At 40.9% G+C, this 21,198-nt stretch overlaps 1 protein-coding gene across 12 annotated transcripts in view; it reads left to right on the plus strand.

The window, feature by feature from the left end:
* The window catches only part of nrxn2b (neurexin 2b), a 719,424-nt gene that overhangs the window by 583,824 nt on the left and 114,402 nt on the right, over positions 1-21,198 (plus strand). The window lies entirely within an intron of this gene.

A 21,198-nucleotide genomic window follows, 5' to 3' on the forward strand; every position in this document is an offset into this window, starting at 1 on the left:
AAGGCTATGGGCCATTTTTTTACTAGCAGTGAAAAAGCCTCAACAGTCTAATGATGAATTTTTTTCAACCATTTGATATTTTTAGGAGTTCTATTTTGGCTTTCAACCCACTCTGATCAAATTAGCTTTCCATCTCACCGTTTTTTCCCACCTACGGAACGATACATGACAGGAGTCTTGTCAGCAGCAGAAAGTCTTCTGGCTGTTGCTACAAACCGTATGGAAATGAAAGTGTGAGCTGTGATGCATTTATTTAAGATCGCTCACTCTCTCTCTCTCCCTGCCAAGTCAAAAGTAGGTCACTGCAAAACTGCGGGCCACTGTAAATCGCTCCTTCCCAATGCTGCGACTCCTGATTCCCCAGTTTAATCTCGCATTTCTACACGAGGCTCACATTAACGATGAGCTAATGTTAATGTTGAAACATGTCAGCTCACATCCGCAGTTTTAATTAGAAGGATATGTTGCAAGAAACTGCAGTATCAGTGACCGTGACATCTAATACGACCGTTTTCCCTTTAGTCTACTGAACTGTCATGAATGGTTCTTCTTCAGTTTTGCCTGAAGACGAAGCTTCCAGTGGGTCTGGTTGCTTTGTGCAAAAGTGCTTAAATCTGTAGAGCTGTTAGCTTTATTATTTGCCTTTAGGTCAAGTGTTAAAGGGATGACTAAAGGCTGGCATGGTTAATCAAGAGAGAGTAACTTTTTGGAGCTGAGCCATAAATCTGTGCAAAGCAAATAAAGGATGCTTTCAGTCACTCGATTTGTCTGACAGCCACTACACCAGTTTACTCGGTGATCTCACTGTGCAGCCCAGCAGTTGTCCACAGCTCCTCGAGGAAGAAGTGGGAGGGGGTTTCAGTGAGAGGCATGGCAACCAGTGTTTTGAAAAATGAAATTTGAACGAATTTGAGTTGATATGCCGTATGTAATTAATTGGAAGCCAGCAAACACAGTATGCTGCACTATTACCGTCTTGCAAGCCTCTGGCAAGATTCCTGAGAACTAGTCTGGTGAGAAGTATGGGCAGCCTGGCAGTGGTGTGCAGTTAGCGTTGCTCCATTGATGTCTCATGCCAGTGCTGCGTCATCCTGGTGGAACACCAGCAGGTGAGTCTCCTGATTTGTTGTTGTTGTTGTTGTTGTTGTTGTTGTTGTTGTTGTTGTTGTTGTTGTTGTAGTCCGCCTCCCCAGCGGTCGCTCATAGACTGTAAATTCAAAGAGTTCATATCAGAGTCAACCATTCAATTAAGACGACATCTTGTAATGGACGTGGAAGAAGTGGTTTGCAGTAAAGCTGTGAGAGTGACGACTATAAACGCAACCCTCAGCTCTCCTGATTACGCCTCCTTCATTTCTCTCATTAATGTTGAATCTGTTTCCCTCAATTTCTCTCTAGACCACAGCTTCTTTGTTTCATTTCCGCTTGCATGAGCAATTCACAAAAGCCATCCCATTCAATAACTCCTACTCACATTTGTGTATTATCATGTGTATCATATAATTAAGCCTTTTTTTCTTGTAATCACATGAATTCCGGTAATAAGCAAGTTTTATTTTTTTGCACCATTATGTACATGTAAATGTAAACTAGTCTTCATCTTTAAGCTTTATTTTTGTTGTTTTGAAAGCTTGGATAAAATTAGATTTTTAATTGTGATAGATTACTTATAGTGACAGCAACTGGAATCCTTTTAAAAATACATTTTCAGTTCAGTTTTATTCGTAAAGTGACGAATCACAACAAGAGTTGCCTCAAGGTGCTTACATGGACAAGAGAAAACCCCCAAAATCAGAGAACCTGTGCAAGCAATTGGGCACAGTGGGAAGAAAAACTCCCTTTTAAGAGGAAGAAACCTCCGGCAGAACCAGGCTCCGGGACGGTCAGCCATCTGCCGTGAAAGGACATTAGGACATTTTACCAGAGAATAGCTTGTTCAGATGGATGTTAGTATAGCCGTATTGCTACACTTTTAATCATAAAGGGAAAAAGAAATCTGTAATCTCAATAGTCATCCTCTCGATTGCAGGAACTTTTCAGACCTGAACAGAGAAAATCACAAATGCCCACAGTAATGGCATCTCTTCACTGTCTCCCTGTTGGAGGATTAGTTTTAAGATTTCATTGATCAATATTTCAAGCGCAATTAGGTCTTGCCCTCAAGTTATTTCATGTACTTGTGAACCCACTCTGAGCCAGTGTGCAGCCTCAGATCTTTAACACAAGAGAGAACTCCAATTTGGCTCTAGATTACGTGCCTGAGGACTGCATTGTATGCTCTTATTGTCCATGTGTAAGCTTAGTATTTCAGACTATTTCACACAGATGCTGCAATCAGTCAACCTTCCCCGGTCAGAATAAAAAGCTGGACTTGCCTTGACTTGGCTGAGGTTATAAGAGGTCTTGTTCCCCTCTGCTGCTTTGCCTCTCCCTCTGTCCTGCTTCTCTTTTTCATGCTTCATCTCTTCTGTCCCTTCCTCCTAATTCCCCCCTCACATCTCATCCTTCCCCTTTTTACTCTCTAACCTTTTGCCATCCACCACTGTGTGCTAGTGTTGTTGGAGGCAAACGACAGAGTGGATTTTTAAAACTCTCACAGAGGGTGTCTCATTAGAAACAGCAAGGCCTTTTCCACATTCGTACCTGCCAGATGAGCCTACTGGCAGTGTGTGATCTGTGTCGACTTCTGCAGAGAGGTCGAGAGAAAAATGAGGCCAGAGATTGAGGGAGGTGAGGAAAGAGACAGCCAGCAAGGACAGAAGCAGCAGTTGAAGGTCAGGAGATAGAAGTAATTCTCTGCTTCCTTTTCACACTGTTTTTTACCATCTTTTGCTCTAACAATGTCAACCTCTATCCCCTCTTTCTGCTTTTTCCTGCTGCTAGCAACAGCTGTGAGAGGAAATGGAGAGCAAAATGTCATCTTATTGCTCCATCTGCACCCACAGTACATCCCCGTGTCATGGCTGACACCAGCTTTATTGTATGCTGAGAGTCTGTGCTCTTATTTTACCTCTACTGTAGGGTCATCTAGACCATACGCATATGATGGACTCGATTTTAAAAGAGTGGTCTTAACAATACATATAACTCACTGGCGACCAAAGCAGGCACATTTTAGCATCAAGCATTGGAAGCTACATGTTTCCACATTTCTTACTGATTTTGTAATTTAGAGTAAAGAATGTAATTCGTGTTGTAAGTTCAGAGTGAAAATGCTAGACCTCAGAGCATATCCTTGATGGAAATAAAGGAGTTCTACTGATAATTTCCAGTTAAGTCTAATATCATGAAGCAGCGAGATTTAACATTGCCACAGACGATGAATAGAAGTTTGGCAGTAGAACCTTTAGGTCAGTGAAACCAAAATAAATTTGTTTGGATCAGATGGTCTCCAGCATGTTTGAAGCGGACCTGGCCAGGACTGCCACAGTGACTACATATTGTGATCGTGAAACAAGGAGGTGGGAATGCAATGCTACAGGGCTGCGTTTATATATAGATCTGTGAATCCAGTTGGATTTTTTTCTGTTTCTTTGTCTAGCGCAGTAATCGAATGAGAGTTTTTGAAAGAAGGAAAACATGGACAAATATACCCTCTGACTTATAATCAATACAACACCTTTAGAACGTTTTAAAGTAGAACGTGGGAGAATGAATCCCTGGAGCAAAGAGCAGCTCTGAAAAATATCGTGAGGTCGCTATCATCCATACTCATGATGAATCTATCTTTAAAATAAAAGGAGCAGTAATTGCGTTTATGGGCTTTTATGCTGCAGTGTCTACTTAATAGAAGACCTTTATCTGGAGCATGTTTAAAGTTGGCTCAGGGTTCGAGAGGTTCACTCTCGTTACTTTGGATTTGTGTCGTGCTCTGTCTTCGCCCTCTCTATGTCTTCTGACAATGGGATTCATTTCTTTTGCACCATTTCTGTTACCTGTTACTAAACATACTAACACGCTATCATTAGTGCTTTTGTTTTGGTTCAGCTATCGTGGCTTCATTTTTCTGAAGGATTCCATAGTTGGAGGGAGAGGGAGTGTAATTATTCTATCACATTGGGCAGTCAACGCTTGTTTATTATGATCAGGTTAACCATCCTCCTTCTTCTCGGGCTTTAGCTAAAAACAAATTAAAACAGAATTACACTGCCTGCTTGTGTACTCAGATTTTCCTGTACATTTTAGCAGTAATACACTGTCAGAGTTTTGTAAAAGCAGGACACAATTTGTGACTTACAAGCATCCCGGTTATTTTGTGTTACGTCAAATCTTGTATAAACTCTGCACTTTCATGGTATGAAAGCTAGCGGGGTGCCAGTTAGCTGCATCCACTGAACCTTGGCAGGATTTCAAGGGAGGGAAGAGATGATGATGTCCGTCTCTGTATTCTTAGACTGTTGTACAAGAAGTGAGCACATCTGTAAAAACTCTTTTAATCTGTTCACTGAGAGTGAGAGCAGAGAAAGTACTACAGGAGTTTTCTGTGTACAACCTTAACCTCACTTTAGGTTTTTTTAAACTGTCCTATGAGGAGGATAATTATAGTATAATTAGCACTAATTTACAGCAAAGCTGTAGATTCGTCTTTTTACACATCCATTTAGCTAGACAAGTGGTTGTCATGTATTTTGGGGTGTTGCATTTGTGGTAATACAGTCAAAGCTTGTCACATCACCACAGAAAACCTATCAAAAGACAGCAGGATGCAGAAGTTTACCCGCATGCATCTTGAGGGCTCAGGAAGGTTGTTGTGATCACTGTAATCACCCGATCTTGTCCATGCTTTAGCAGGAAAGCTCTGCTAATTACAGAGAAAATGTTTGCTGTTTGTTTACGAGCGAGACCTGGCTGAAACAATATATTTCCTTGCCACTGCGAGGCCCCTCCAGACTGGCTGATGTGTTGACTCAAATCCAGAGTGAACTGCAGTCGTTATTTGTCTAATTTTCCTCATTAGCCACAGTGTACACACTAAATATGAACTCGGGAAATGAGTTTGGGTTGTTTGAGTTGCTGGAGTTATTGTGGTGGCGGAGATGCCACTGGAGTGTGTGGACACTGGAACGGCTGCCTCGTTTAATCAAATCACATTTCAGTTAGCGTTCAGGGGCAGCTGTGCTGTTATCTGCTTGCACTTGTTAATAAGACAAGATGAAATGAGATGTGTGCTTTATTTGCCTTCGAGCATTCCTTTCAGCCATCTTGGTTGCAATTCACTTCTATAACCTGTCTCCCTTCACTTAGAGAGAGAGCAGGAACACTCCTTTGTTACTTCAAGGCACTTGAATGAGCACGCAATGAGAACAAATGTCTTTGCGCCAGAGAAGTAGCGTTTGGTCTTTTTCAGCAGGGGGGAAAAATAAATAAATATTTCCTCTTTTACAGAATTACACCATTGTGACATTTAAGACATTTAAATGGCTTTCTAACAGTCCCAGCCCGCGTCACCAGTGCCCTAACGCACTCCAGAATAGCCTGGAGCTAAGCACTTGTGTCGGCAACCCCACCCAAACATTTTCTATCCTCTCATGCGGTGTCTTTGTGTACATCGGCACTATTTAGGTTCAAGCAGCCCTACTGGCTTCATGCAGAGGGAGCTGCATGTGAACGATGCAGTTTGAAGGTTAGACTGCCCAGAGCGTATCAGGAAAAGTCAACAAAATCGGGGAGAGTGAACCGTATAGACACATTTGTATGTAGATGAATCTGGCCAGGGCCTTTCACTGTGGCGTCTGCGTGTTCTCCCCTGTGTTTGCATGGGTTCTCGCGGGTACTCCAGCTTCCTCCCACAGTCCAAAGATAACTGGAGATTCTAAATTGGGAATTTGTGTGTGAATGGTTGTCTGTCTCTCTGTGTTGGCCCTGAAAAAGACTTGCGACTTGTCCAAGGCGTACCCTGCCACTCACCCTACGGTAGCAGCGATAATGATAAGCGGAGATGGATGGATGAATTTGTGTAATTCAGCTAAAGCTATGAGCGACGACTGTAAAAAAATCTGTCACATAAAAACAGTGTTGCACACAAAGAGGCTTTTTGTTGGCTCACTTTGTTTGGTTTGTGCCACTTAATTTTTGCTGTTATCTTAAGTAGAGCTGGACGTTTGCAAATGAAACGTTACTGTCACGTCAATGGTTATGCTGGGTTTGAGCAGAAAAAATCCCCTTACATATGTTTGGGCAATGATTGTTGTTAAGGTAAAGCTTATTGAATGATTGTGATCACAGTAAAGGGAAATTTTACTGTCAAAAGAAAAGGGAAAGCCTGTTGCATTATCCGCCTTTTTGCTCCCAACAGGCAGTAGTCATTTTAAGTCCCTTCTGGACTGCCTTATATGAGTGCTGCGAAAACGATTGATGACCCTCTCTGCCTGATAAAACCTTGTTTGTTTTATTTCCTTTTGCAGATTTTCTTTATCAAATCAAGGTTGTTTGGGTAAACTGGGATAATGCCCTGTCTTTTTTAATATTATTATTCTAGCAACATAAAAAAAAGTTTAGTTTTATGTGTAAATTCCCATTTTTGAAAAGAAAGACACGGCTCCTATTTGCAACAACATTTTTTTGTGTCCATAAACAACACAGATAAAACCACACAGGATTAAATGTCAGTGACTTAAGCAGATCATTATTAAACGCAACAGATTTTCCAGCTGGCTCCTCAGCCAACATGACACACACAAAGATGAGCGCGAGTCCTCTACGAGTAACCCCAGTTTTGTTCACCGTCTTGTTACAGTCTGTGTTTGTTTGTGCACATCAGTGTCTGCGAATTCTAATTCCCCCCCCTCATTCAGGGCCTTATTTGCTGTTTGCACAACGGCTGCTAAGCAGTCTCTCAATACCAGCCAACAAATGGATTGTTATGTAAGAGGCAGAGCCTCCTATGTCTGACTGCCAATCTGCAAAAGAAAAACAGGCACGGTGGACAAAGGGAGGGTTAAAAATGAATAAAGGGAATGAGAAGGTGAGAAAGGGAGCGAGGAGTTAGAAAGGAACCTCTGGCTAAATGTTGTGGTTCCGGACACGGTGCAGCAAATCTGCTTTGCTGTTGCTCTTCCCCTCCTCTGTTTATTTTTGTCTCATCACCTTATTAGTCTGGCTCGGTCTGTTTTTTTTTTTCCATTGAAGGACTCTCAGCATTAAGCAGTCATTCATTTAGTATCTCCCATTCCTTGTCCTGCTTATCCATCTTTTCAGTCCCCACCCTACCCCATCGTCGCATGTGAAATACACGACAGGCGCACTCAGACAGCCGGCCCCATGTCCAAGAGTCCCCCCGGGCCTGAGAAGCGAGGGAGAGATGAAAAGAATACAATCAACTGTCTTTGCTTCATCCAGTCACTCGGCATCAGAACGCAGAGGATCCAGTGACATTTCAGTAGCTACCCTCCTCAGAGAACTGGCATGAGGATTTTTTTTCTCTTTTTTTTTCACAGTCACATCTGTGGGGGATAACCAATCCCTTGCATTTAGCTTTTGGCTCTTCAATAACCACCCAAGCAGTATGTAGCAGTCTCATGAGCCTTGTGAGATCAGAGGGGAGTTAGACCACCTTCGGTCTTTAAAGGTGCATGCTCACGTTTGTTGAGTTTTCCCTTCTGGGGCTAATCTGTATGGATGTAAACTCACGATAGTTTTCTGACTAGATAATGGCCATTCTGTTTGGGAAATGGACATGCAACATTGAATCCCACCCAGGCAGCTTTCACGTGTCAACAAGACTCAAAGCTTCATATGATCCCAAAGTCCTGTGTGGACTGACCTGTTCCAGCTCATCACATGCGCCCACAGTTTCACACACATACATGCAGTATCTAATGCATGCACCTCACACATCGAGCAGACTGTGTTTTTTTTCTTTCATCTCCTCTCTTCATCCGCCTCCTCCTTTGATGTGGGATACCCTGGAGCCCGAGGAATACAGTCTTGGGGAATAAAACAGAGTGGATCTGTGCTTTCGCAATAGGAAGAAGCTTCCCATTGTTCCCTTTTCATCTTTTGCACTTTCTCAGCCTCTTTTCGTTGCTTTCAATCACTCTCTCCATCCTGTCCTCCACTTTCCAGCATCTACTTCTCCAAGATGAAGGTCATTATCCTATTAGATGTACATATTTCAAACACTCTTCCACTTCTAGTGCCACAATAACAAGTTATCCAAACCCTGAAATGCTCTCAGCTCATTTCATTAAAGAACCATTTGGAATTTTGCTCCCACCTTTGGTCAAGTGTTCTGCAGGGTCCATTTCATGTTGGGCTGTAAGCTGCTAAAGTGGAGGATGATGTTGGCTTGGCCAAACTGATTGTGCAAGGTGCTGACATTCTCACTCTGATTCTGATAAGTGGTATTTCTGAGAGGCCATTATGTCCATGTAACAAGCTGGAGAGGTGAAGTCAGTGGAGGCTAATTTTACCCAGTGGTCACCAGTAGCAGAGTAGGGATTCTGCACTAGTTTAATAGTGTTTTTTTCTGCAGATTTTCCATTAAATTGGTTGTTGTGCCGTGGAATGAAGTGGTTGTTGTAAACCAAAAATTTCAGGTCGCTTTTTGGTAAAAACAAAATACTGATTTTTGTATTTCACTATTTCATGTCTCTGTTTTCTGACATCTTATTAACGTATCTGTTCAATTCTGCAGAATAATTAGCCAGAAAGGGTAATGGTTAGTTTGCTCATGTTAATAATTTCCTAGTAGCATCTGTTATCTGACAGGTTTCTGTGAAAAAAAACCCCAAAAACACAACTTTTGTATCCATGTCATTTCTCAACTTCTATGCCCTGTGAGCACGGTTCATGCAAAAACTTTTCCACTTGTGTAATTTTACAATTTGAGCCATTTTTTCATAAGGTCACCACTTCAGGGACAGGGTGGCTACACCAGCTTCAGCCTGTGTTTGTTTATGTACTGTGAAGGCCACTCCAGTGTAATTAGGATGATGTTAACACTAATTAGGCCCATGGCTATTAAACATTATCAAGAAGTGCACACACTTGCTTGCACATTTGTACCCCCCTTGACACACGCCCACACACACATGCAAATAAATACACATGAATAAATAAATACGCACACAAGTGCACACCTTTATTCCCACCTTTATACCTAGCAGCAAAATAAATAAAAACAGTATGGCCTTTTCAGAACATCAATGCTTAACGATTCTGTATGGGAAATAAAGATCATTCTATCCAGGTCTGTTATGTTTTTTCAAGCAGCACATGTCAGTGTTCAACAGTGCAGAATATCTCTATCTCTTCAGAGCTTCCTGTTAGATTCTGTTTCACTCATCATTTTCACCAAGCGCTATCATGGCTTTATCTCTTTTTTTCTCCCTTTTTCCACCTTCTGTTAACTGTTACATTTCAGCGTAGATACCAGCCAAAGTCTTGCTACTTTGATTTTTCAGCTGTTTTCACCATATTTTTGCAGTACTAGTATTTGGTGGCGGCGGTGGGTTGTGGGTGGGGTCATTCTGCTGACGCATTCAGCGCTAAACACGGTGAATAATGAAACAACCGAGTCCCAGGCCAGAACCTGGTGCTTAAATATTCAAACATTTCTGTCTGCTGCTGGAGTTTGATCAGCATGATCATTATGAGAATGTTAATGTGAAAAAAAACAGCTCTGTGCTCCTGCACATGCTCACACAAGTTCAAGCACATAGACTTTCTGAGGCTGGGTGTGTCAGCATGCAGCTTGGGAGAGACATGATAGCATGCAAACAGTAAAAACACAGTGAACACAAAACAACCAACCAGATTAAATTATATACAAATGGACTTCTTTATCCAGTTGGTCTGGTGTGTGCAGTCAGTTTATGATTAACACCTTTCCGGTAATCCTTCTAAATAAAAAGTCTGATTAAAGTTCTGTTTAACTGCAGAACATGTGTGTTTATTTAAAAGCCTCTAGAACTTTCCTTCAGATGCTCCGACACATTTCATGTGCAATGCAATGTTTTAAGCCTGTTTTCAAGTGAGTGCCAGAAACAAGACTAAAGCATTTGCATGTTTAAGTATTTCAGCATTGCTATTTAGACATGCTCAGGTCAAAAACAACAGGAATTCTGTCTTTTGGATGTCCTCACTTTTCTCCTCTGCACATCTTCTTAGCCACATTGATTCAAACGCCCGACTTACATAATAGCATAGCAATTTACACTAATGCCTCAGTGGTCTTGTCACGAGCAAAATGTACCCATGTAACCCGTGATTTGCTTCAAATTTTCAACTGGAAAATACAGCAGACATCTTGGTGATGATGTCACAGTGCGGACTAGGGGCGATCGTGGCTCAAAGAGTTGGCAGTTCGTCTTGTAACCGGAAAGTTGCCGGTTCGAGCCCCGGCTCGGACAGTCTCGGTCGTTGTGTCCTTGGGCAAGACACTTCACCTGCCGCCTACTGATGATGGCCAGAGGGGCCGATGGCGCGATATGGCAGCCTCGCCTCTGTCAGTCTGCCCCAGGGCAGCTGTGGCTACAACTGTAGCTTGCCTCCACCAGTGTGTGAATGAATAGTGGAATTGTAAAGCGCTTTGAGGGCCCCAAAAAGCGCTATATAAATGCAATCCATTATTATTATAAATCCTCTTCACAAGTCTTCAGTTGTGTTGGAGAATAAACCCTCTAAGCTATAAATTTTTAGAGATATCCGCGGTTATGTGAAAATTATTTACAAACTATAAATGCGCTTGATAAAAAATAAAAAGTGTCGCTGTCTGTTTTAGCAGCTCTATTGGTCATCACTGTCTGAGCCTCACCAGACTATTGAGCAAGTTATCAGACAGAGGAGGATATTTTAGGATGATCAATAAGCTTTCTAGATGGCACATATTCAGGGTAGATGGACTGTCCTGCCTTGCAACCTTTCTAAAGACTACTCAGTTCTTATCAGAGTTAAACGGCACACACACACATATACACAGCCTTTCATACTTCTCCCACTGGAGCCCTTCATTTAAAGATATTCGGGAAAAACACAGGGGAGGGTGTCTTAGCAGCCGTGGAGTGATGTTTGTACAAAAATTGCTCTCTGATAGTAGCATCTCCTCTAGAGACGTAACAAGCATTTTGAATTGTTTCAAACAAACTTTGCCAGCACGCCATTGGTGTCAAAAGCATAATAGGAGAAACATCTGAATCCTCCCGAATTGTAAAAAGCTACAGCGGCGTATCAGGTCCCTGCTGGCAGAATCAGGGAGGGGAGTAATCAGCAGAAATCTCAAGATGACAGAAGAGATTTCTGAATAGTTTGTGGGATGATTCATCGAGATATAAAATATTTGGCATAGCTCACAATTGAAATCGTAATTTAAAGAAACTACTCCAATGTCCATGGCATTTGTACTTTTGTGATTTTAATCATTTATAAGCAAACTAAGTGACGCGAAACACAGAAACTGCTCATTTTCAATTATCTGCTCCCTACGCTTTGATCTTTAAGCTAGACAGAAAAAAATGGTGATTTTTCCAAAGTACTTTGAAGCAGGTAACAATCTGAGACTGAAATTAGTTCCATTTTGTCAGTAGCCTATAATTTAGAAAGACAGGGCAACACTGTTATTCCCCTGGCATGACTATCATTGCGGAAAAAGGCACCCATCCACAAGTTCACACCCTGACATTAAATCTGGACAGAGCTGAAAAATAGAACGGGCATTGGGCACATACATGCCCGATGCCTTTCAGCTCTCTGCATTTCTTGCAGAGATCTAAAAGGACAAAATATACGGTTGAGTTTTTGGAGCAGAAGTTTATTAAATAATGGAACATCAATAACAGAGGGGTCAAACTCTCACCCTCCACTTTAGTTACTCGTGTTCAGTGTGTCATTGTGGTGCTTCGAATTTAATCATGAATTCCAAAGAATATAATTAGCTGCACTCAATCTGGGAAGGTGAGACTGTTCTCGTTCCCAAAGCACAATTTTGTCAAACAAAATGTGGCATCAGTACCATCATGCACTGTGTTTGTTTTTACGGCAGCAGTGAAATGGATTTCACTTCCAGCTTTTAGCATGTGAACATTTGCAGAATATCTCATCTCAGCCCACTTCTCTCTCCCAGTCTACAAATCTCTTTGTAAGTGTCTCAGAAATATATGTTGTGTCTAAAAAAAAATTGAAGCAAAGGTTTCAGTCTCTTCCTTTAAAAGGAATCAATAGCGCCGTCTCTCTCCTTAACTGCTTCAAAGAATCAGTCTGTACTGATGCAATAATGTATGAAGGTTGGCGGAAGCAACTCTGTTATAAAGTTACTGTTTGAGAGGCTGTCTGGGATGTTAAAATAAGGACTGAGTATAAATGCATGCAGCATTGGTGTATCTCCATGCTTTTTGCCTCTCAAGAAGTGACTTCACCACCACCAGCAGTCCTTTTATCCCTGTGGATTTTTCATTTTATCACCGGTTTATCTTACTATTTTCACGCTGTCTGCTCCCATGAGGCTTTGCAGCTGGCACAGGACATGGCAACATTGACCACAGGCCGTCTGCTTTTTCCAGTATGACCTGTTTATCCCTATGTTAGGTGGCAATGGTATAAAATCCACTACTCCAAATCAATTCCTCCTCGCAGAGAGAGAGAGAGAGAAAGAAAGCATCCGGGATGATAAACTCAATCCTAAATACACTCTCCCCTCGCTTCAGTTTCGAAAAGAAAAGTAAGGAAAAGGAGAGGGGACGGAAAAAAATCTAAATCAATAGGTTTTTCATTACAGCTTTGAATCATTTCTGATTATTTTTCTACTGGATGCATGGACAAAGGGAAATTGTATTTTTTTTTCTTTTTGGGAGTGACTCATTCTTTAAACTGAATTACTGAGCAGTCCACGTGAATGGAAATAATAATCAATGGGTATCCTGTGATGGTTTGACTTATTCTCCGCTGGAAGAGCCACAGGTAGGATTGATCGGCCAGATCGATGGCACCAGAGCTAATTAGACAAAAGTAATAAATATTTAGCCTTCTTTTTCGATGTTTGGATGTGTGGCAAAGGAGGGGCATTTGAGAGGATTACCAGACTAGATCATAGTGAAGTAAAGGTCAAAGGAATCCATATCCAGCCAGGCTTTTGTTTGCTGACAACCTTTGAGCTAATACAGTTCTCGATAGGTTGTTTTGGAGAAACCTCGTAGATGCATGAGCCTGGATTCTTCTGCTGCCTTATACACTACAGACACATTTTCACGTATAATGCAAATGCAAAGGTTTTTTGAAAGGTTTTTTCATATTTAAATAATTTACCAGGAAAGAAAATATTTTGATGCAATTGCATAGAAAATTTACATGTAATCAAAAAACGTAAAGATAACATTTTGGACATAAATATTATTTGGAGTGTGTTGCAATGCCAGTCCAAACAACAATATAGGATATTTCACAAGGAAATACGAGTCACACACTTAAACACCAAAAACAAAATTTTTTAAGATGCCTTGAAATGCTGCAGCGTCATTCTGTTTCTGTCTTTGCTTCTAAAAGAGGATAATAACACACTTAAACACACTTTAAAGACACCCTTGCATATAGCTTCTAATTAAAGTGCCATATTAGGGATTCTTTTTTATGTTCACATTAGCTAGAAAGTTTCGATTCTTGCTGCATTACATTTCACACATCACTACTGGCTGTTTCTGCAAACTTTAGATGAATTCCTAATCAAAAGTGTGATGCGGTCATGCACACTGGAGAAGTTCCAATCAGCGAATCTATTGTTTTCCTTTTTATGCATGTGTGACAAAGATCCTCTGTTGGTGGTGAATCTTAACGTGTAGAGATGTTCCCTTTTCTTGTTTTGTTTTGTGGAAGACTAGCAGGGAAGAATGTCCCCCCTCTAGACTGCTTTTATAATTGATAAACACCTTTCCGCTCACTTTTTTTCTCCCTTCAGCTGAGTGTGTGTTGCACTGCAGTATTCAGTGGATTTTACCTCTTCCAGAGCAGCAGGTGTTTGCTAGAAGAAACAGTGACACATAGATGCGCCCTGTCAGACTACTCATTAGAGACTCTGCACCTCCTTTGTCTCCTCATTTAGAGGGGAGAAAGGTGCACGTACACACAAACACATGCATCCATGTATACAAGTGCACAAAGCAGCAGGTGGCCACTTTCAGCTGGACAAATCACAGCAGCCAAAGTCAACACCAGCTCATTAGATGGATTTAGGAACAAGAAAGACATGGAAAATATTTCCCAGTATGACTTGGGCAGAGAAGTTTTATTTTTATGTATTTATTTCATTCTCTTGCTGAGATTTAGCACTTTGTGGCTTCTGTTCGTGATATGCTAATAAAGTAAATGTGTCGATAATAAAGACGTGACAAGTGTGACAGTGACGTCAGGAATAGCAGGAGCTCTCTTGGGAAGACAAAGCATATGATAGATGCTATGCATGAGAGGGGTGTTAACTGATGAGAATTACTTCACTGTGAGTGAATACACAAGATATGCAGCGATGATACCGGCTCCAAGTCTAATTCACGATGCAAGCTAAATGAGATGTTAGGTGTGATTCAGGTTGAAAATTTGATTCAATGCCCTGTTTGCTATTTAAGTTCTGACAAGTTACGAATTTGGCTGTTTTTGCACCCTAAAGCTAAGAATACACCAACCATACAATTATATATACATTTAATTCCCTACATTTTAGGGGCCTTTTGCCTTTATTTTTCTCCACATCTGCGCCATCCCTTCCTTGCTTCTGACTGCTTGATACTTGATCATGTTGTCTGAGTGACATCAATAAAGAAACATTATTGTCTTACTGCAAAATTACATAGACAAAGTAGCTTGTTTCATGTTAAAGGGCAGCAAATTAAATATTCCTTGAAGGCTCAGATACTTCCTTTAATAACCACAATTCCAAAAAAACATATGGAGTGTGTAAAATGTCAAAGAACAGAGGATGGTGATTTTCGGATCTCATAAGAGTATAGAAAACATATCATGCATTTAAACTGGGAACATATTTGGCAGCAGGTCAGTAATTGGGTATTGGTCTGGGTATAAAAAGAGCATCTTAGAAAAGCAGAGTCAGAAGTAAAGATGGGCAAATTTTCAGAATAATGTTAATCAACATAAAATTGTGAAAGCTCATCATGTGCAGATATATCATCATCCACAGCACATTACATCATTGAAAGATGTTCAGAATCTGCTGAAATCTGTGCACAAACGACAAGGCTGAAAATCAATATTGGATGCCCCTGATCTTCAGGCCCTCAGGTTCACTTCCTGAAATCATTCTGTCACAGTTCACCATATTATCCATAAACACAGATTAAAGCTACTATTGTGCTTATGCATTAAATCCTTGACATATAAGGAGTGCATCAGTGCCACTGGAATTGGCAGCTCGAACACCTGGAAAGGCACCATCAGTGCTGAAAGGTACATGCAGATTGTAGAGCAACATACGCTCCCATCCACATCATAGTAGAAGGGTTCAGGTGCTGAACCTTTCACCATTTGAAACCATCTGGCCCATCATGATATAAAAAACACGACAAAGACGGCTCAGAACTGAGGTACAGCGAAAATCCTCCATGAAACATGAATAGGGTAGCGTTCCCATTCAGCAGAACTGATCTCCTCAGTTCCCAGACATTAATGGACTTTTGCTAAAGGTATGCTTCACAGATTAGCAAATCATTCCTTTTTTTATTTATATTTAGCACAATTTCCAAATGTCTTTGAATTGGGGCTGTAGAATGCAGCTCTTTTGTTGTACTTTAGATGTACTGTTCCTACTTCATAATAAGGCACATTAACAATCTAGGTCCAGTGCCTAGAAAGAAAATAGCTTTTTTCATATACTTTATTTTTATTAATCTTTAATTATTGTCCCATTATTCATGGCTTCTCAGAGACCCTGCTAATTTCTGTGGTCCATCTTCAGCCAAAATAAAATGTAATAAAATTTCAGTCTTTAACATACTTTCTAAGGAAATTAAGACACTTGCTACTGTTAACTGCTGTTGATCACTGCTACTCTTGTGACTAGGGATGGGTATCGTTTAGGTTTTATCCGATACCGGTGCCAAATCGGTACTTTTGAAACGGTGCCGGTGCTTAAACGGTGCTCGAACCGGTGCTTAAAGAATGGAGAACACAAACTTTGTCCAAAAACCTTTCATGTTCAGCTGGGTTTTTTTGTAAAAAGATAACAATGTGTGCCTTTTCTGCAGCTATGTGGCATATATGGCATCATTCTTGGCTGGAAGCAGTGCTTAAACAATGGAAAAAACACAAACTTTGTCCAAAAACCTCTCATGTTTAACTGTTTCCCACTTTTTCTTTGGTCATTTTAGCCTTTTTGGCCAGGGTGAAGGGAGTATCTGCCATCAAACAAGAAGACAGCCGCATGTAGCTATGATGATGTTTGCTAGTTCACCTTACATGCATTAATGTAATAACGTGGTTAGCCTACTCAACGTAAATTACACACGAACAACATGAAGCTACTCACGCAGAGAAGAACGGCTGCTGCTGCATCATCATCCTCATCATTTCTGCTACACTGGCAGGGCTAGGGGCCAGGACTCTATTCTTCGGGTTTTTGGGGGATGTTGCTCCGGGTCCGATAACTGGCAACCCACCCGACGTGCACGGTGTGAGGTCTCGCAGCAAGCTATCAAATACGGCGCATTTCTCGGCTTTTAAAAAAAACGCTATGCGTCGCCAGCTGTTTAATCGGATTCTTGGTGTTACCTCCTTTGACAGTATCAGCTTAAAGCACTTGTTGCAGGCTGCTGAGTTTGCATATTTTGCTGTGAAGTACAGCCAGACTTTTGACCGCTTCGCCTTGGGCATTTTTAATCTGTAGCTCTGCTCTAACTGAACGTACGTACCTGGCCCCGCCTACTATCCTCGGAAACGTAAAATGATTGGCTAGAAGTGTATCACAGCTCAGGAAAAAAAAAGCACCGAAATAAAGCACCGAAATGTGCGCTGCTTTTCGGTCTGGTTACTACCGTTTATGTCAGAACCGGTGCCATCATGGCAGCGGACACCGGTACCCATCCCTACTTGTGACAGCCTTTTGTTATATGAAAAAGTGTCTGAATGGAAGCTTTTGTTGCTCCAGGATCTAACAAAACTGTTCAACAATTATACAAACTTTAATACTTTATATACCATCAGAGGAGCTAGTTTTGTTTTTTGTTTTTAACTATGTGCCAGTTCCCCCCTCTGTTTTAGACCTAAGGGTTTTGCATCCAAGATTTCCAGAAAAATTAAAAATACTAGCTTGTCAGACTTCAAGGCCGTATCTTAAATGAGCCTGGATCCACAGAAAGCAGTGGTGTCTCAGGATTATGTTTGTTTGTTTTGTTATTTGATTTGATTTGATTTTCAATTATATTTTTTTCACTGTGTAAGGCACACCTGTATCACAGCTTTTTCATTTGCAACATTGAACTGAGCTTATGGAGTGGTTTCCAGTATAAAATCAAATCTGTTTTTTAAAGATGCAGTCAGTAGTGGGTTTTTTTTTAGCTTATTTAACAAATTAATGCATTATCCTATTAACCTATAATTTATCCAATTAAAAATATGTAGGAGTGGGTTTGCTTCAGACTCAACTAATAAACATCATTGGAGAATGAGTAAAGAAACACAAATGTGAAGGAAATTTTCTTCCTCGTCACCTCAAGCCTCATCTCCTGAACTGAAGTCTATGAGGGGCCGTGCAAGCCAAAATTCATTCTTTCACTCTCACACACATACATTCTTCTTTCACATACATATACTTTCACTCTCACATAGTTTTATTTTAATTTTTATATTTAGATATTTTTATTCTCATGTTTACACATATTTAACACACACATTGAAATATTGTGCTCTCTTATACATGTATTTTAATGTACATATTTACAAATTTTCACTCTAACATACGTGCGTTTTCATTTATGCATTCCTACATTTTGCTCTCATTTACATCAGGGCTCTAGAGTGCGACCAAATTTTTCAATGGTGCGACTAAAAAAATAATATTTGCACCTGTGCGACCAACTGTTCGGGTAGAAAAAAAAAAATCTGCAACCTTCCCTGTGGTCAAGAACAGACACATTTTGCCCCTATCGTGGACTAAACCAATCAGAGATAGTAAAGGGCGAGACCTCTCTGATTGGCCGTGGTCCAGTTGAAAGTGCAGGTGGAAGTGGGAGGTGAGTAGCTTGAATAAAGCGATATTATTCATTAAATCCTGAATCGACTTTTAAATATAACTGTGTTTTGCCAGAAACGCCAGATTCTCAGATTAAAGCTCACAAAACCATTTCAACAACAACCAAACAGCAAATGAGAGCAGGTACACGGACTCCACACAAAGACGTAACACAGACCCGACGCATCAGAATCAACTTTTTCTTTCTCGGCTTTCTCACCCGACGGCCCGTAGACGGACACGCTGTCGGAGCTTAGCGATCCCGATGCGTCTGGTCCGTGCTGTGTTTACGTCTTTTTGCGCTGATTCTGAGCTGCAGGTTTTGTCTCTCTCCAGCCAAAATCCACCGAGCCAGCAGCAAAAGAAGCAGCAAACTGCGCTTCACACTTGATCAATGTCGTCATGAATTTTGCTGTTTTGCTTCCACAACTATTAAAATCACACTTCGTGCACAGCTAGCTCTCTCTATCTCTCTCTGTACTTCAAGAACAGTTTCCCAATCTCTGTTTTCTGTATTATTCATTCGCTTATTACCCACCAGTCTACCGTTGTTTACAGCGCTGTGGCTGCTGTCTTTTTCTTTTCTTTTTCTCTTTTTCACTTAAATGACCTCGGACAAGAAAGCCTATTTTTTCTGTTGTTCAATACTGAAGAAATTTTAACTTTATATGCAGAACATTGTAGAATATTTTTAAGGTTATCTGCTATAAAAAGCCAGACCAGGAAAATCTCCTTCATGTTTTTCTGTGTTTTATTCTCAGTTACTTTCACACAAAGGCATCTGCTGTGATGTTCACAATTCTGATGAAGTCAGTACTGATAAATGATCAGAATTATAATATTTCTGACTGTCTGAGGCTAAGTTGAATCGAATCGGGACTTTGAAAACCGGAATCGAATGGATTATAGAAATCAGTGATGATACCCAGCCCTAGTGAGCAGCTTAGGCACGACAGAAGTGGATGTAGCTGTAATAGGAAAAGAACTATTGCTAACTTTTCTGTTAAGTTAAGGCCTGATCCTTCTGAAATTCATAGCCAGTGCTCTGACACGGTGTCATCAATCTTTGAATGCTGAAAAAGCACAGTGTATCCAGAAAAACACATTATATTATATAAATTATTATAAAATTTGAGTGCGCCTAACTTTTGTGCCGGTACGCCTAACTTTTGTGCCAGTACCGGTACGCCCATGGCAAAAAGTTAGTCTAGAGCCCTGTACATGCATTCAATATGCATTTAATCTCACAAATAATATATGTATGTAAGAAGAGAATGCATACATGTCTGAAGAAAATATATGTATGCAAGAGAATAATGTATGTGAATGAAAGAGTATAGTGGAAACGGAAGGCTGGGTGTCTGTACCGCTGTGATTTGCTGAGAAGCACGCGCGGGTCACTTTCAAGTGTCTGACAGCATGGAGGGGCGAGAAGAAACTCGAGTTCTTCAGCAAGCTGTCGGGGTGTTAAGAAATATTTTATCATCTCCTGAAACGGTCACATCGTTGTCCTCGTCACTTGATCGAGATGGGACGGGCTCAACTGCACCCACAGCAGTGAGATGAGGGAACTTTCTAGACCAGCTAACACCCGGGTAGCTTCAACGAGCCAAGTAGCTAGACAGAGTTCGACTGGAGTGGGGCAGTCTAAAACATGAGAATAAAAATATCTAAATATAGAAATTAAAATAAAACTATGTGAGAGTGAAAGAATGAATTTTGGCTTGTACGGCCCCTCATAGAAGTCAGGGCTATAACACACAGAAACATGAGTAAGCATGCTAATGTATTCCCTATATTGTCACAATTCCTTATTGTCAGCAGGTTAGACATGTGACCCTCCCGTCTCTGGATACATGAGAAGGGCTGGTAACAGCTGGTTATAACATTCTGCCAGCTAATTTTGGGCTTGAGTGGCCTAACACTTCCCCACTGATGAAAAATTTGATTACGTTCTCACATTTTCAGTTTTGTGTCAGAGTCCAAAAAGTTTCATCCGCTCAAGGACATTTTCGCTAACAGCAGCAAAAACAGCGGTGTTACCAAGGTTCAGGATATCCTCAACAACTCATCTCATCAGTGAGAGACTCTGACTCACAAACTCCTTTCACAAAGTTTTACAACCTCTTCCAGAGTAAAGCGATGTAGGCCCCGACACTGACAGCTGAGGTAAAGAGTGCACTGACGGCTTTCCACGGATAGGGAAAAACTCTGGGGAGGATCTGGTCCAAACAGTAGCAGAAACACTCTGGCCGGAAACACGTTGTAATGTTTTAGATGGCTGATGAAAACATGTTTGTCCTACAGCAGCTACCATAGATAGGATTGTGTGCTTGAACTGGGAGGGGTATAAAAACAGAACTCTGACTGATATCTCACGGCAAACACAGCGCTTTCTCTTAGTCCTCATAATATTTAATGTTTTTGTGTAGTTGATGCTTAGTTGAAGATGATTTGACAGAGTGGTGAACCTCTTTGAAAAACTCAATTATCTTGTATTCTGTTTATTGCCAGTTATTTTACTTACTTTGCTTTTTTAAGTACAACGTTTTAAGATTTTCTTCTCCCATCCCAAATTTTCAGTCATTTTCATTTTGCTTTGATTATATTCTAAATGAATAATGTATCTTTCAAAAGAACAATAACTCTTGTTTTTAGCACCTAATTATTTTGTATCTGTACGGTTCAACTGATTATATTTTCCACAGCGTCCCAGACTTTTGGCAGACGGTGTTGTGTAGGCTCACATATGTTTGCACAGGCTGAGCAGTAATCTGTCAGACTAGAAAATTCAATGTGACACGCAAAATTAGTGACGGGTGATGAACCCTTTCTCGCCCATAAGTGCAATCGCCTACGTTAATGTACAACAACTTCCACTACCAGAAACCATTTTCTCCTTTTCCTCACACGGCTTCAGTCTCATCTATCACAACATGGCTCCCCTCCCTCTCTGCTCGTCGGCCATTTTAGAAATCTTTTCTCCTCTTCCTCCACAGTTGCCTCTTGCCCAGTTTCTGAGAAACTATGCTGCT

This window comes from Maylandia zebra, linkage group LG3 (genome assembly GCF_041146795.1).
Source record: "Maylandia zebra isolate NMK-2024a linkage group LG3, Mzebra_GT3a, whole genome shotgun sequence".
Taxonomy (NCBI): domain Eukaryota; kingdom Metazoa; phylum Chordata; class Actinopteri; order Cichliformes; family Cichlidae; genus Maylandia; species Maylandia zebra.